Source organism: Sus scrofa, chromosome 1 (assembly GCF_054392235.1).
Source record: "Sus scrofa isolate SSC_HxYL_T2T_F1_AM1 chromosome 1, Sscrofa_HxYL_maternal_Yorkshire_Landrace_v2.0, whole genome shotgun sequence".
NCBI classification, from domain to species: domain Eukaryota; kingdom Metazoa; phylum Chordata; class Mammalia; order Artiodactyla; family Suidae; genus Sus; species Sus scrofa.
The window spans coordinates 250123715-250137506 of record NC_139383.1 but is presented as its reverse complement, the minus strand read 5'-3'; the positions used below and the strand labels follow the sequence as shown (position 1 = coordinate 250137506).

General features: G+C 44.0%; 1 protein-coding gene across 8 annotated transcripts in view; it reads right to left on the bottom strand.

Annotated features, from left to right (window-relative positions):
• TDRD7 (tudor domain containing 7) overlaps positions 1 to 7499 on the bottom strand; it is an 82897-nt gene extending 75398 nt beyond the window's left edge. For all 8 annotated transcript variants that reach the window (XM_013993677.3, XM_001924680.6, XM_084990373.1 and 5 more), the window contains exon 1: positions 7337 to 7499. The gene's annotated coding sequence lies outside the window, so the exon portion shown is untranslated. The remainder of the gene's footprint in view (positions 1 to 7336) is intronic.
• Positions 7500 to 13792: the final 6293 nt, after the last annotated feature.

Sequence of the window (13792 nt, the reverse complement as noted above, 5' to 3'; positions counted from 1 at the left end):
CCCCACTCCTCACCACCTGCACGTGATCACCCTAGTCCATGCTAACAGCACTGCTTGCGTGCTCTTGTCTGGACTGAGGCAACTGCCTCCGAGCTGATCTCCGCTTCCACTTCACCTCCTAGAATCTATTCTCCATGTCACAGCCAGAATGATCCTTTTACATCATAAACATCTCACACCATTCCTCTGCTAAAAACCCTCTAAGAGCTTCCTATCTGACTCAGACTAAAGGCTGAAATCAACAACCTAAATGTCCATCGACAGATGAATGGATTAAGAAGATGTGGTACATACACATGATAGAATACTACACAGCCATAAAAAAGAACAAAATAATGTCCTATGCAGCAACACGGACGGAATTAGAGACTCTCATACTAAGTAAAGTAAGTCAGAAAGACAAATACCATATGATATCACTTATATCTGGAGTCTAATATACGGCACAAATGAACCTTTCCACAGAAAAGAAAATCATGGACTTGGAGAACAGACTTGTGGTTGCCAAGGCGGAGGGGAAGGGAGTGGGATGGACTGGGAGTCTGGGGTTAATAGATGCAAACTATTCCATTTGCAGTGGATAAGCAATGAGATCCTGCTGTACAGCACAGGGAACTATGTCTAGTCACTTGTGATGGAACATGATGGAGGATAATGTGAGAAAAAGAGAGTGTGTGTGTGTGTGTGTGTGTGTGTGTGACCTGTACAGTAGAAAACTGACAGAATACTGTAAACCAACTATAATGGAAAAAATAAATAAAGGCTAAAGTCTTCCAAGGGGCCAGCAGGGTGCTATATAGCCCGTGCCCGCCCCACTTCTATGACCTCAACTCCTCCCACATTCCTTCCCTCACTCCACTCCACCCAGACTGGCCTCCCTGCTTTTGCTTCTGCACCTGCCAGTCCCTTTGGCTGGAAAACCCCGGCCCCAGCGTCCACACGGCTCAATGTCTCACCTTCCTCAGGTACTTGCTCATGTGTCAGCTTCTCAGTAAGGCCACCCTATTGAAAACCAGAATTGTTCTGCCAGCTGCCCAGTACTCCCTCTACCCCTCCCCAGCCTTATCTTATTGCTTAGCGCTTACACCATCCAACATTCTTTATTTAATTTTACAGTCTGTCTCCCTGACCTGAGGGTAAGTTCCACGTAAGCAGGGATGTGGATAGGTTTTTTTCACTGCTAAATCCTAGTGCCCAGCTCACAACAAGAGCTCAATAAATACTGAATGAATAAATGAGAAACTCTCTCTCCATCTACCTACACCACACCTTTTCTCTCCTACCATTTAAAATAACGGCATAGTACATGTGAGTTATTATAGGAATAATCTTAAATGTAATTTATTGAACAATTACTTGCAAATTCCAATGATTGTTATAAACTGACTGAGACAGCCTTATGTCACCAAGCTGGAACTGAAATCCATCACATAGACTATTTCTGGGCCTTTCCCCTCTGAGCCTGAGTTCTCAACTGAACAGACTCAGGTCAGGGCAACAGTGTCACTGCAAGAAGTCCACACACACCGACAGGTAAGCAAGCACTGCCTGAATATTGCATCTCATACTTTAAAACAGTGTGCGGATACCGCCGAGATTCACAGACATGAACTGATACTGAATTCTAACAGATTTTGGTAATTAGATATTGTTATTGATCAATGGACAAGGACAACCATTCATATGTGAGGTTTCACAAAGTTTTTAAAAAAAAAAAAAAAAAGGACCCAATGCTTGAAAAGACTGGGAAGCAATGTCCACCACATGAATCTTAATCATCCCTCCCTCTCCCCCTTCTAAAGTATGCTATTTTCATGAAATACTGTAATTCTCTGTTTGTAAACAACTTTTGGAGGGAAGGGTCACCCGCGGACTGTAAGAATGAGAATCGCAAAGCTGGTGAAAAGTAGATAAGCACAGTAAAACCTGGGAGAGTAAATGCGCATCTGGTTCAGGTATATGTCTTACTCTCATGCTTGTCAATTTCTTCCAGTTGCATCTCAAAGTCCTACATGAGTAATATCACTTCAGGCAGTGAACAGAAGGAATGTTACAACTACAGCTATTAAAAAAATCATTATTATTTTCTAATCTACTAGATGGCTTTAAAATGTTCTAAACTTTGTTAATTCCTTGGCTATCACGGCATTTTTTTTTTTTTTGAGATTTTTCTGAAGACGGCAGTTATACTTAAGAACTTTTGTAAAAAGTATACATAAACTTTCCTCTAATGATAAAAAATCAAATTATCTTCGACATCATCCAGTAGAAGCACCAAAGGAAACTTATCACAGGAATTTCAACTATTAGTGAAGTGCCTCGACCGCAACCCTTTCAGCATCCCCCACGTCCAAAAAATTACGTTTGAAAGTTTCTCCAAAGTAGGTCCCAAATGTCTTAAACTGCCATTTTGCTCTTTCAACTTTCCCCTTCATTTCTACTCTCTAAAAGTACTGTGATAAATACAATTCAGAGTTTGAGAGCCTTCAGGTTAATGCTTTTATTTCAAGAATGTTATGCAAGCCCTGGTGACCACAAGTTAGGTGAGGCTGGGTGAGATAAGGTTGGCCTTCTCTGTTTTAGACCATGAGTTCTCAGGCTAACCTTCTTAAGGATTTCCCTAGAAGATACAGGGGCTGCTGGCGCTGAGTCAGAATCCTAAACAGCAGAGTAAAGTGGAGGTGAGTCTGGGGACTTATTTAATCAGAATTCTTTTGATTTCAAAAACTGGCCAAGGTCAGCTAGCAATGACCTCAGTCAAGGAAGAAGAAACCAGCTACAATGGACTGCACTTGACTTTCATGTCCTTCCTCTCACTCGTTTTCCTCCTCCTTTCTCTGCCTCTCTTTCTGAATGACAAGCATCAGAAATAGCTGGAAGTGCTTAGCACAATACTTGGCTTTTGGAAGTTAGGTTTTCCTCAAGGCATGGTACAGATGGGAAACTGTCTATGAATATATGCATTACGTGGCTAAGAGTGCAATGAACGGGGCATTGGTGAAAGGCATCAAATTTGAAATATCAGCATTGCCCCAGGTTTTCTTGCTTGCCTTGTTAACCTACTTGACCTGGCAAACTTAAAAAAGGCCACTGGATCTTCTCCAAGATGTCTCACCTAACTAGTAGGCAAAAGTCACTTAACTACTTTTGCAAAGGGTCTTGGGGCAGAGGCTCCCTGCAGACTGTACTCCCAGTGTCCACGGACACTGTATGGCAGCACAGGCCAGTGGGGCCAGCCTCAAAGGAGGCTGAGGCACACAGAATGCTAGTGGGCCCCTTCACACCATCTCCTCCAAACTGCTCAGTTTAAAAATGACAAAACAAAAACAACCCCACACCTGAGGTCCAGGGTAATTATTCCAGGCCTTCTTTTATGGCCAGAACCACAAGACCCCCAGTCTTCCGGCTCCCAGACTTAAGGCTTCCTTTCAGACACTCCAATGTATAGAGTTGGCTTCTGAACACAAGTTCGACTTGGGGGACACAGGGAACAGCCCTGGGGCATTCTTAGTGACTAGTACTTCAAGGGACCTTAAACGGGCATCTGCCACACAGTGTGATTTAAGGATGCGGCACCCAAATCCAAAAGACCTGTCAACTGCTGCAAAAATCCAATCCTTTTATACTGTTCCTTTTCTATTTTGCTACACAATTAATCACGAGTGCCCCCAAATGTTAATGAAGTACAAAAAGTGGGGCAAGGAATAGGGGAAAGTAATGACAACCTGCAGGAAAGCAAGGTTTAAACAATGTGAACAGCCTAAAATAATTTTCACACTCAAAACTGAAGTTTGCAAATGCACAACATTTCTAACACACCTGACCCTGAAAAGGGTTCTGGGAGAGTCTTATTCTGAAGAGCCAGGTTTGGTGTCCTCTAGATACCTGCTTTTACCACTGGCTCGTCCTCCCTGGCTCAGTCATGTGCATGTGATGTGCTTCCTGAAGCTGGAGCTTCCTCCCTCCTGAGGCCCAGAGACCTTTAGCCAAGCTGATCTCCCTCCCATCTGTGCTCTCTCCGCTCAGCTTCTCTTTTCTCAACTATTTCCAGCTGCATTATTTGGCTCATCTTCCCCATTGCACTTTTCGTGTTATAAATTCGATTTGAAGAGTGGCACTAAAAGCCCAAATAAATCGGAAGAATTGTTAGGGTAAACTGAAATCACCATGCAATCTCTCTTACCTTCTTTAGTCAGCTACTCAATTTTTATTATTCCCTTAAGGCACATACTTCTGGTAAATGGCTGCCCTTCTCCATGCAGACACTATCTGTAGCACTAAGCCAGGCCCCTAAAACCCAGAATGTCTGTGCTGAAAAGATTTTAGGCATCCTCCAGTCTATCCCAAATCCCTCATTACAAAAAATCAATAAACTGAGCCTCAGAGAGGTAAAGTTTTGGTGATTTCTCACCTTGCAACAGTTTAATATATTATCTTTTCTTTCCAACTGTAGTCTATTTGTTACCACCTGAATTATTCCTTTATCAATTCTTCTTAAAAAGAAAGATAGTTATTAATGCCCTCGGGTAGTGATATTCTCCCTCAGGGTAACTTCAGAGAGCTGTTTCCTATTCTTTTTTTTTTTTTTTTTTTGTCTTTTTGCCATTTCTTGGGCCGCTCCCAAGGCATATGGAAGTTCCCAGGCTAGGGTCTAATCGGAGCTATAGCCAACGGCCTCTGCCAAAGCCACAGCAACTCGGGATCCGAGCCGCTTCTGCAACCTACACCACAGCTCACGGCAACGCCGGATCCTTAACCCACTGAGCAAGGCCAGGGGTCAAACCCGCAACCTCATGGTTCCTAGTCGGATTCATTAACCACTAAGCCACGACGGGAACTCCTTCCTTTTTTTTATTATTGTAATTTCAACCTCCAAATTATACATGCATTACTAATTACACAGTATGAATAAATAAGGGCTTTCCATAAATCTACAGGCCAGAGGAAAAAACCCTGAGATCGTAAGTGGCTTAGTTAGGAGTTTGGGTCTTAATGCCAGTTCTGATTCTAATTAGGTGTGACTCTGAGCAAGTCTCTAAGTCACTTTTTTCATATGGAAGAAAAAGAGGATGGACAAGATCCACAGTTTCCAACTTTCCCTGGTTTTCCTTCAAGGGCAAAATAGGGTCCAAAGATCTGATGGAAATCATGGGTGTGCTTCCTGTTGACAAAGCAGCAGAGCTAAAATACTGAGTTTACTCTGGGGTCACGTTGAGTGTCTTGTGCCGATCAGAAGCATTAACTGCCATACATCCTCACACATATTTTCAGTTAAAAATGACAAACTGCCTTTAAATTGTTTGTATAAAAGGCAATATTTTGTAAAAAACTGGCCCAATAGGGGAAATAATGAAAAGAATGAAGCTTCTAAAAACACAAAGGCAGGAGCAGGGAGGAGAAAGGTAGTTTTCCATCAAGAAAGAAAAAAACCAATTCACATAGATATGAAATGAGATTTCACTCCAAGCACCAAGGAACCTCTGTCCGTTTTGTATGTATCTGCTGACCCTGAAGCTTTGCCCAGAAGCAAAGCATTCATTCTATGTCAAATCTCGGTTCTCAGAAATAGCACTTGCTCACAGAGTCAGCACTTAAGAGTTGGATTCTATTTTTCCTTTACATTCATATGAAGTCTCTAACTAGACTGTACTGCACTGAGAACTTAAAGAGACATCCTTCAAAGAGTTAAATCTCTAGGTACAAAATACAATAGTTCATTCAGCCATGTTCAACTAGGACACTTAAAAGGGCATTAGCAGGGATTACATTTCATTTCCAATCTACAGGGGCTGTAATCTGAAGGCACCACCAAGTGCTACTTCACAGTCTCACTATGTTTCTCTAGCACACAGGGAGGCTGTGGGCTGGCAAAGGGCCCTGGACGGGAGGCACAGGGGATGTAGGTTCTACCCCGGTTGGCTCCACAGCCATTTCCCGCACCAGCACAGTTCATGATGCTCCCTGAATGGCAGTTGAGTGAACGTGCAGAAACCTCCACCATGGTCCAATTTATATGATAGACAGAACTTAAAGTTATGTCCCTGCCTCCAAGAGAGTGAAACACAATTATGTAAAATATGGGAAGTCTGGTGGAAGGAAAAGAGTTAACACTTCTTTATTACTATGAGTCAAAGGGACTACAGTAGTTATTTCACAAAAGCCTTGCAAAGTTAAGTATTTCCAATTGATAAACAGAAAGCCAGGCTCAAAAACACTATGTAATTTGTTCAATTTACACAATTACGAAGTGGAGAAGCCCAGAAGCCAAGTCTGCAAAGCTCCCACTATGCACAGTATGCAACACCAGCACATCAAAGCAGATGGGGAATAGGGACTTGGGTCTAATTTTCACTTCGGTCATTAAATTGTCATCTATCACAAGGCAGGGCACTTTTCAGCAAATTTTCCACCTGCACGAAAGTGGGGAAGGAGGGATGACCCAGATCAGTGGTATTTTTGTTTTCGTTTTGTAGGGTGGCTTTCGGGAATCTTTGGGGCCAAGACGTTTTCTAACATCGCTGTTTCCCTTTCCAGTTCTTTGAAATTGTTTGGGAGTGAGTGGTGCCCTTGGTTATGTATGGAAATGTACTGCACCTACCCCCTCAAGGAGATCTGAGCAGAACAGTCATGCGGGCTCCGAGCCCTTAAACTGAGGCTGAGAACCTGACCCTGTTGGGGGTTCTGGCGAAAGTAAAGAGACAACTCACTCTTGGATTCATATTTCCCTCCTTACTTGGTGCTCTGTACCCACCAGGTGCTCGCGGTTTAAGAGAAGCGGATAGTTATTTGTGTCCTACATTACTTAAGCGGCTTGCAGGGCTGGTCTGTAAAGAGAGGTCCGTGCCTTTAAGGAACTTAAAGTTCACGGTGTAAAATACGGGAGTTCAATAGCCAGGGGGCCCGGCTATCCCTTGCTCCAAGCGGGCGGCTGGGGGCCCCTGCGCCGGTACCAGGAACCACTTCCTGGTCATCATCTCCCGCCCCCTGTCCACACCCCCCTGCTGCATTTCCCCACTGCACTGAGTTTCCCAGGCGTCAGGGGTCCGTCCGACTCCCCAGGGGTGAACGCCCAGACAGCCCCGAGCGGTCGGGGGAGGGGTCCCATCAAAGATTTACAACACAACGCTCTGGAACTCCAACTCCCTGGAGCCCAGCCCGCTTTCCTGGGTGGAGACCGGGGCATCCTCTGCGGCTGCAGGGAAGAGGCCCGGGGTCCATTCGAGTCCCGCTCGGGCCACTGTTCCGCTAGCGACCCAGGTGCGTTGTGCCAGCCTGAAACCTCGCCAAACCTCGCCCGGCACCTGTCGTTTCTGCAGCCGGCGGGACCTGCGCTCACCTCGTTCTGGGGGCCTGCGGCCCGTCCCCGCGCCTCTGGGCCCGGCTCTCGCCGCCGTCTCCGCCAGGGCCACAGCCGCAGCCACCGCCCACTTTCGGTTTCCCCAGCACGGCCGGAGCCGCCGCTGCCGCCGCCGCCGCCGCCGCGGCTCGGGAATCACCTCAAGCCCCCGCCCCGCCCTGCTCGGCCCCGCCCCGCTCCGCCCCTCCCCGAGGGCAGCCCGGCTTCGGCTCTGCGCACGCGCGGGCACCCCGGCCGCGTCCGCCCACGCCGGCGTCCGCGCGTGGGAAGGGAAACCGACGCCGCCTAGCGGTTTCTGCGCGTGCCCACGCACGGGCCGTCGGCGGAAGACGACGGCAGGGCGGGCGCAGGAGCGCCTCCACGTGGACGATGCAAGAACGGGCGGGCCGGGAAGACCCGGGACCCAGCCCACTTCACCAGCACATGTGTGCGCCTGCTATTGCATTCGCGTACCCGTCAGATGTCTCATTCAGCTCTCGCTCAGTCTTTTCTTCGTTTCTGGGGCAGTTACTTTTTATTCTCTCAGACACCCACCTGGTCCGCTCATTTCCTTTCGGTCTTTTCTCAAGGGTTACCCTTTCGAGGAGGAGCCACCTTCTCAAAAATGTCTTCTCCTTCGCTAACATTCCCTGTCCCAACGCCTTCTCACCTTTCTCTCTCCTTAGCACCCGGGTAGCACACTCTATGTGTTTTACTTACCTTTTCGTTGTCTACTGTCCTCCTCAGATTAAAACTCTATGAGCTCAGGGATCTTTGTTTTGTTCCGTAATCTATTCCCAGAACCAAGAATAGTCCCTGGCACAGGGTAGGCTGACATAAACATTTCTCAAATTCATTTATTCATTCATTTGTTATAAAATTACTGAACACCTAGTATTCACTTTTTTTTCTGCACATTAATTCTACCAACATTTATTGGGCATATTGGTTTGTATTCCTTAAACCAACTATAAACACTTTGCTGCATTCATTCTATATGCCTTTACTGAGGGCCTACTATTTATTCAAACAGTATTTTTTACAGCTTTATTAAAGTATAATTGACATGCTACCCATGTTTAAAATGTACACTATGATGTTTTGACATGTGTATACAGCTGTGAAACTAGCACTGCTGTAAAAATAATGAACATATCTGTCTCCCCAAAAGAGTTTTCTCATGCACGTTTATAATCCTCACCTCATGTGCCTCTGTCCCTTGCCTTATCAACTGCAGCTTTGTTTTCTGTAGCTATAGATTAGTTTGTTTTTTCTAGAATTTTATATAAACAGAATCATATATGTGCTGTCTTTTTTGGGGGGGGGGGGAATCCAGCCTCTTTCACTCAGCAGAAGCATGTTGAGATTCATCCATATTGCTGTGTGCACCAAGAGTTCAAGTCTTTTCATTTCTGAGTAGTATTCCATTGTATGGGTGTATGAAACCTACCATATGACCCAGCTATTCCATTCCCAGCATTTACCCAAGGGAAATGAAAACATACGTCCACATAATGACCTGGACAAGAATATTCATAGCAGTTTTGTTTGTAACAGCCAAACAGGAGAATAACACAGACCTCCATCAGTAGGCGAATGGACATTTGTATATTTGTACATACAACTACCCTGTACAGAACAACTGCTATTAATAGAGTGCCTACTATGTTAAGGCACAAGCCTGTGCTTGAGGAGCTTTAGATTCAGTGAAAAGAGGTAGTGGGCAATGAAGATGGAGATTGGAAACAGACTCTGGAAGGCCTGATAGCCATGCTTAGGAGTTTGGGCTTTTTTTCAAAGGCAATGGGAAACCGTTCAACGTCTTCTCTGAACACTGCTCTCTTTTTTATGCCCACATCTAGTCCCTGACTAAATCTGCCCAAATGTCTCTCCTTGGCAATTTTTTCATCCCCACTGCTGTATTTCAGTCTATTTCAGATATCTCTTTTCCTTCTCTCCCCTCCATTCTGCTCCAAACACTGCATTGGACTTAATAAACCTAATACACAACCAGATTCAATTTGGACTCTGCAGTGCTCATACATCCCCTGGCTTCACATTTAAGATTGGAAAGATGTAAAAAGCGGCTCCCAATTGAAAGATGGCCGGTTGGAGTAGGAAATTAGGACAAACTCCCAAGTCCAATATGTAAAATAAATCATGAAATGATGTGAGTTGACCCCAAGTCTGAGGCCCTTGCAAAAGGAGTCCATGTTTGGACTGGCCTATCTATAAGGATAAATGATGCTCTGCAGTAAGTTTTTTTAAAAATCAGTTGCATTGATTAATAGTTTACATATAATAAATATTTTAAGTGTACAGGTTAATGAATTTGACAAATGTATTCAATCATGTGTCCACCACCACAATGGAACCATTGAACTAATCCATTGTTTCAAAAAGATCCCTCCTGCCTCTTTACAGTTAATTCCCCCCTACCATCTCCAGCCCCCAGCAACCACTAATCTGATTTCCGTCACCATAGCTTTGCTTTTTTGAAAATGTCACGTGGACAATACGCAGTTCTTTGTATCTGGCTTCTTTCCCTTAGCATGGTGCTTTTGAGAATCTCCAGGTTGTCACGTGTATCAGTAGTATATTCCTTTCCATTGCTGAGTAGTGTGACATCATATATATGGATACGTCATGATTTGTTTATCTATCACATTTGATATACATTTGTGTTGTTTCCAGTTTGGGGCTATTCTGAAAAACTGCTATAACAATCACATGCAGGGCTTTGGTCATATGCTTTTCTTGCATAATGACTTAGGAATAGAATTGGTAGTTGTAGGATAAGTATATGTCTGACTTTAGAAGAAACCGTCAAATTGTTCTCTAAAGTGACTTCATCATTTTGGATTCCCCTTCTTCTTTCTACCTTCTAGCAATGTGTGAGCCTTGCAGTTGTTCCAAATCCCCTCCAATATTTGGAATTATCAGTCTTTTTAGTTTTAGCTATTCCAGTGGATGTATAAAGATATCACAATGAGATTCTAATTTGCATTCCACATACCTAACAACATTGAGCATTTTTTCAAGTGCTTATCGGCCCTTCACGTATGCTCTTGGTGAAGTGTCCATTCTGGAGGTAGATTTTTGGCTAAGACATCAGGAGGTTCTCAGAAGTCCTTGGGTATCTGACACAGCAAGAACAGGCTAGGAAGTTATTTTTATATTCTTTGGGAATGGTCCAAGGCCCAGGGAGTTCAAGAATCTAATTACAACCCCACACCCTGGGTATAATTGGATTTCAGTGGAATTAAGGGACATCAGAGATGACATAAATTGGTTACTACTTAAATGCAATGGTTCTTACCATTTTGTGGGGAAGGAAGTTCAGAATATGAGAGAGCAACACACAGATACAAAATTTGGCATATGATTTCAGAGAGGTTTTGGGGTCCATGAAGTCCCACTACAAACCCACGTTAAACACTTCCTTAGATGAAGGCATATGTTGTGGGGCTGTAAAGTAGAATTTTCAGAATGGAAATTGGGACATGGTTGCTAACTCCCCTTGATGCTAAGTGGTGCTTGCTGAACCAAGAAAAGGAAGAAAGGGCAGGCAGAGATTCAATTGAATCTCACCAGATGGATGTCTTGGTGTCTGCAATACAGCAAAAGAAAGAGACATCTTCATTGTCCCTCTCAGAACCTCTCTGACTTTACAGCTGCCATAGGGAGCTCTTCCATCCTTTGAAATTTAGAGGTGATTTTCAAAACCTCTGGTTGTCCTCATCTCACTTCCCATCTGAAATTGTCTGTTTCTTCTCTATACTGTCTCCAAAAAAAAAAAAAAAAAAAAAAAAAAAAAAAGACAAACCAAAACTCTCATTTCTATCACTCTATGTACCACCAAATGAGGCCCAGGGAGTTGGCTATGGCATTATCCAGTCTTACCTAATTCCCCTCCTCGGAAATCTTCCTTGAAGCCCCCACCTGAAAGTGATGCCTCCTGGAAGGAGCTGCTGGAGCCCCGTACTTGTCCCTCAGCGTGTTCACAGTGGAGGAGAATGTAGGATGATTCTGTGTCTCATCTCCCTTGTGAATAACTTGAAGAGACCAGATTTTACTCATCTTTTCTCCCTGAGTTATAGTAATAATAATTTTAACTCCTTCTTGAAGCTGAACAACAACATGCTCAGAGTTACGTATGTGAATGAAACACTGCCCCAAAGTCTTTTCTGCTTACATAAAAGGTTGGGGAAAATAGATCCATGACAAATGGAATCTTTGGCCAGGTCTACTTCTGGTTAATCATTAACTTCATGATCACTTCCTCTCCCATCAGCTACTGCCTCATGAACAAATGCAGAGAAATTTCTAGACAATTGCATTCGTTTTAACTGAGTAAGGAGAAACAAAACAAAAAACACAAGGGAGAGATTCCCAGAGCCCTGCTAAAATCCAGGCTCTGATAAAGCTAAGGATGTGCTGATCAAGCAAAACTCCCTAATCCGCCCACAAAGGCCTCCAAGGTGAGTCAGCTGAAAGAGGCTAATCCCCAGAAGGGACTGATCACTAAAGCTCTAGAGGCCACACAGGCACCAAACACTGGAAAACAGGGAATAATGAAAGCTGAAAGTCATATTGTGCAGAGAAAGGTCATAGACCTACAGGCTAGGGTCTTAGCTCTTTAAGAGATCACCTCTGCCCCTTCTGGAGATGTGGGTCATTCACACAGCCCAGCCTTGGACAAGGCCCGGATATAAGGATGATTCCAGGGATGCAGCTATTGCGTTGTCAGATGATTAGGGGCCCAGTTGTGGGGTACAGCGTGGAGGCAAGTAACTAATACTGTGAACAAGACAACCAAATACAATATTACTGATTTTATAATAGCCGATAAACTAGCTGGTACAAAAACTATACTGTACTAGATGCTAGAGGTGAGGAAGGGAGGAGGCAGTGAGAAGAAGCACATGTATCCACCCCATCTACCCATATCCACAATATATCCACCTTACATATATGATATGTGTGTCGTATAGGAAGTGCTCAGCAAAGTTTGGCTGACCCTGAAATCAAAGAAGCAGAGAGTATTCAAAAAGTGTGGGTTTAGATTAAAAGTGTATGATTCAGGGAGGACCACTTTCCCTGAGTTTGACTTTGGATAATTCATTTGGGGCTTGATCTTTTATTAAACTGGGGGCCCTTTGCTCTGCTCTAGCCTCAGATTCCCTTAAGTGGCAACATTAACCCAATAAATAGCAAAAGAGCCTTCCCTTGGGGCAGTTTGGTCAAGTCCCATTCATCAGTGGTTTTCCATGGAACAACATCTCCTCCAGAGGCATTGTGGACTTTCACAAGGTTATTTTTGGTTGCCACAATGATCAGGGGCACCTCTTGACATTTAGTGGGCCAGCTGGATGCTTGCTGTCCTGCCATGTAAGAACAGTCCCCCATGTCGGAGAAGATTCCCTACCCTTGCCCTCATCCTAAGCAGCATGTGAATGCCTTGCCAGTCACTCATGGAGAAGAAGAAGAAGAAAAAAAAAAAAAACACCTCTGCTTTACATATAAACACAAATAACTTTGTTACTGTTTCACTATATAATTAAATTTCATTTGGGGAGAGTAAAAGAGGGGATTACAAAATATTTATTACGAAAGAGTCTGCAGAGTTGGGTGCTGCTTCTAGAAATCCCCCAGCAGCCAATCACACCCAGAGAAGCTGAACCAGATGTTCTTACTTACTGCAGCAGACACAGGGGCAGAGACATGTGTTTCTTAGAGTTCTGTATCACCCCACTACCAAATGACTTGATTTTCACTACCACTCACTACAAGTTGAGGAAATTAAAACCACTCTTTTGAGGGTTCTTTCTGGAGTTCACTTTGCCCAAAGTCAGATCTTGCCACCATACGTAGAGGAGATGGACTGCTTTCCAATTCTCTTCTCATCCATTCACACCTAGTCTTTTTCACTTAAAATGGAAACCCTTGGAGTGTTCCTGTGGCGCAGCAATTAAAGATCCAGCATCTTCACTGCAGCAGCTTGGGTCAGCGCTGTAGCATGGGTTTGATCCCTGGCCCAGGAACTTCCACACGCCTTGGTGGCAGCCAAAAAAAAAAAAGAAAAAAAAAAAAAAACCATTAAGAGAAACCCTTGCTCTCAGCAGAAATTTCCTTAAAACAGGATGTTTTATATTTGCAATTAGAAATTTATAATGTGGGGAGTAGCTATTGGCTAAGAAAGGAGCTAGCAAGCTGCTGTCCAGAGTAAGCCACTAGAGGAAATTTCCTCTAGCAACTTAATTTGAGAGCAGTACAATATATCAGCACTAACATGGCATTTCCTTCCCTTTGTGAAGTACATGTTGCTGAAAATGTGTCTGAAGGGTGAACTATAAACCACATGTAAATATCACGGGAATTATGGGAGTTCTATTTACAAAACATATATATATCCCTAATCATGGTGATGGCAGTGTTCGAGTACTTGGCACATAT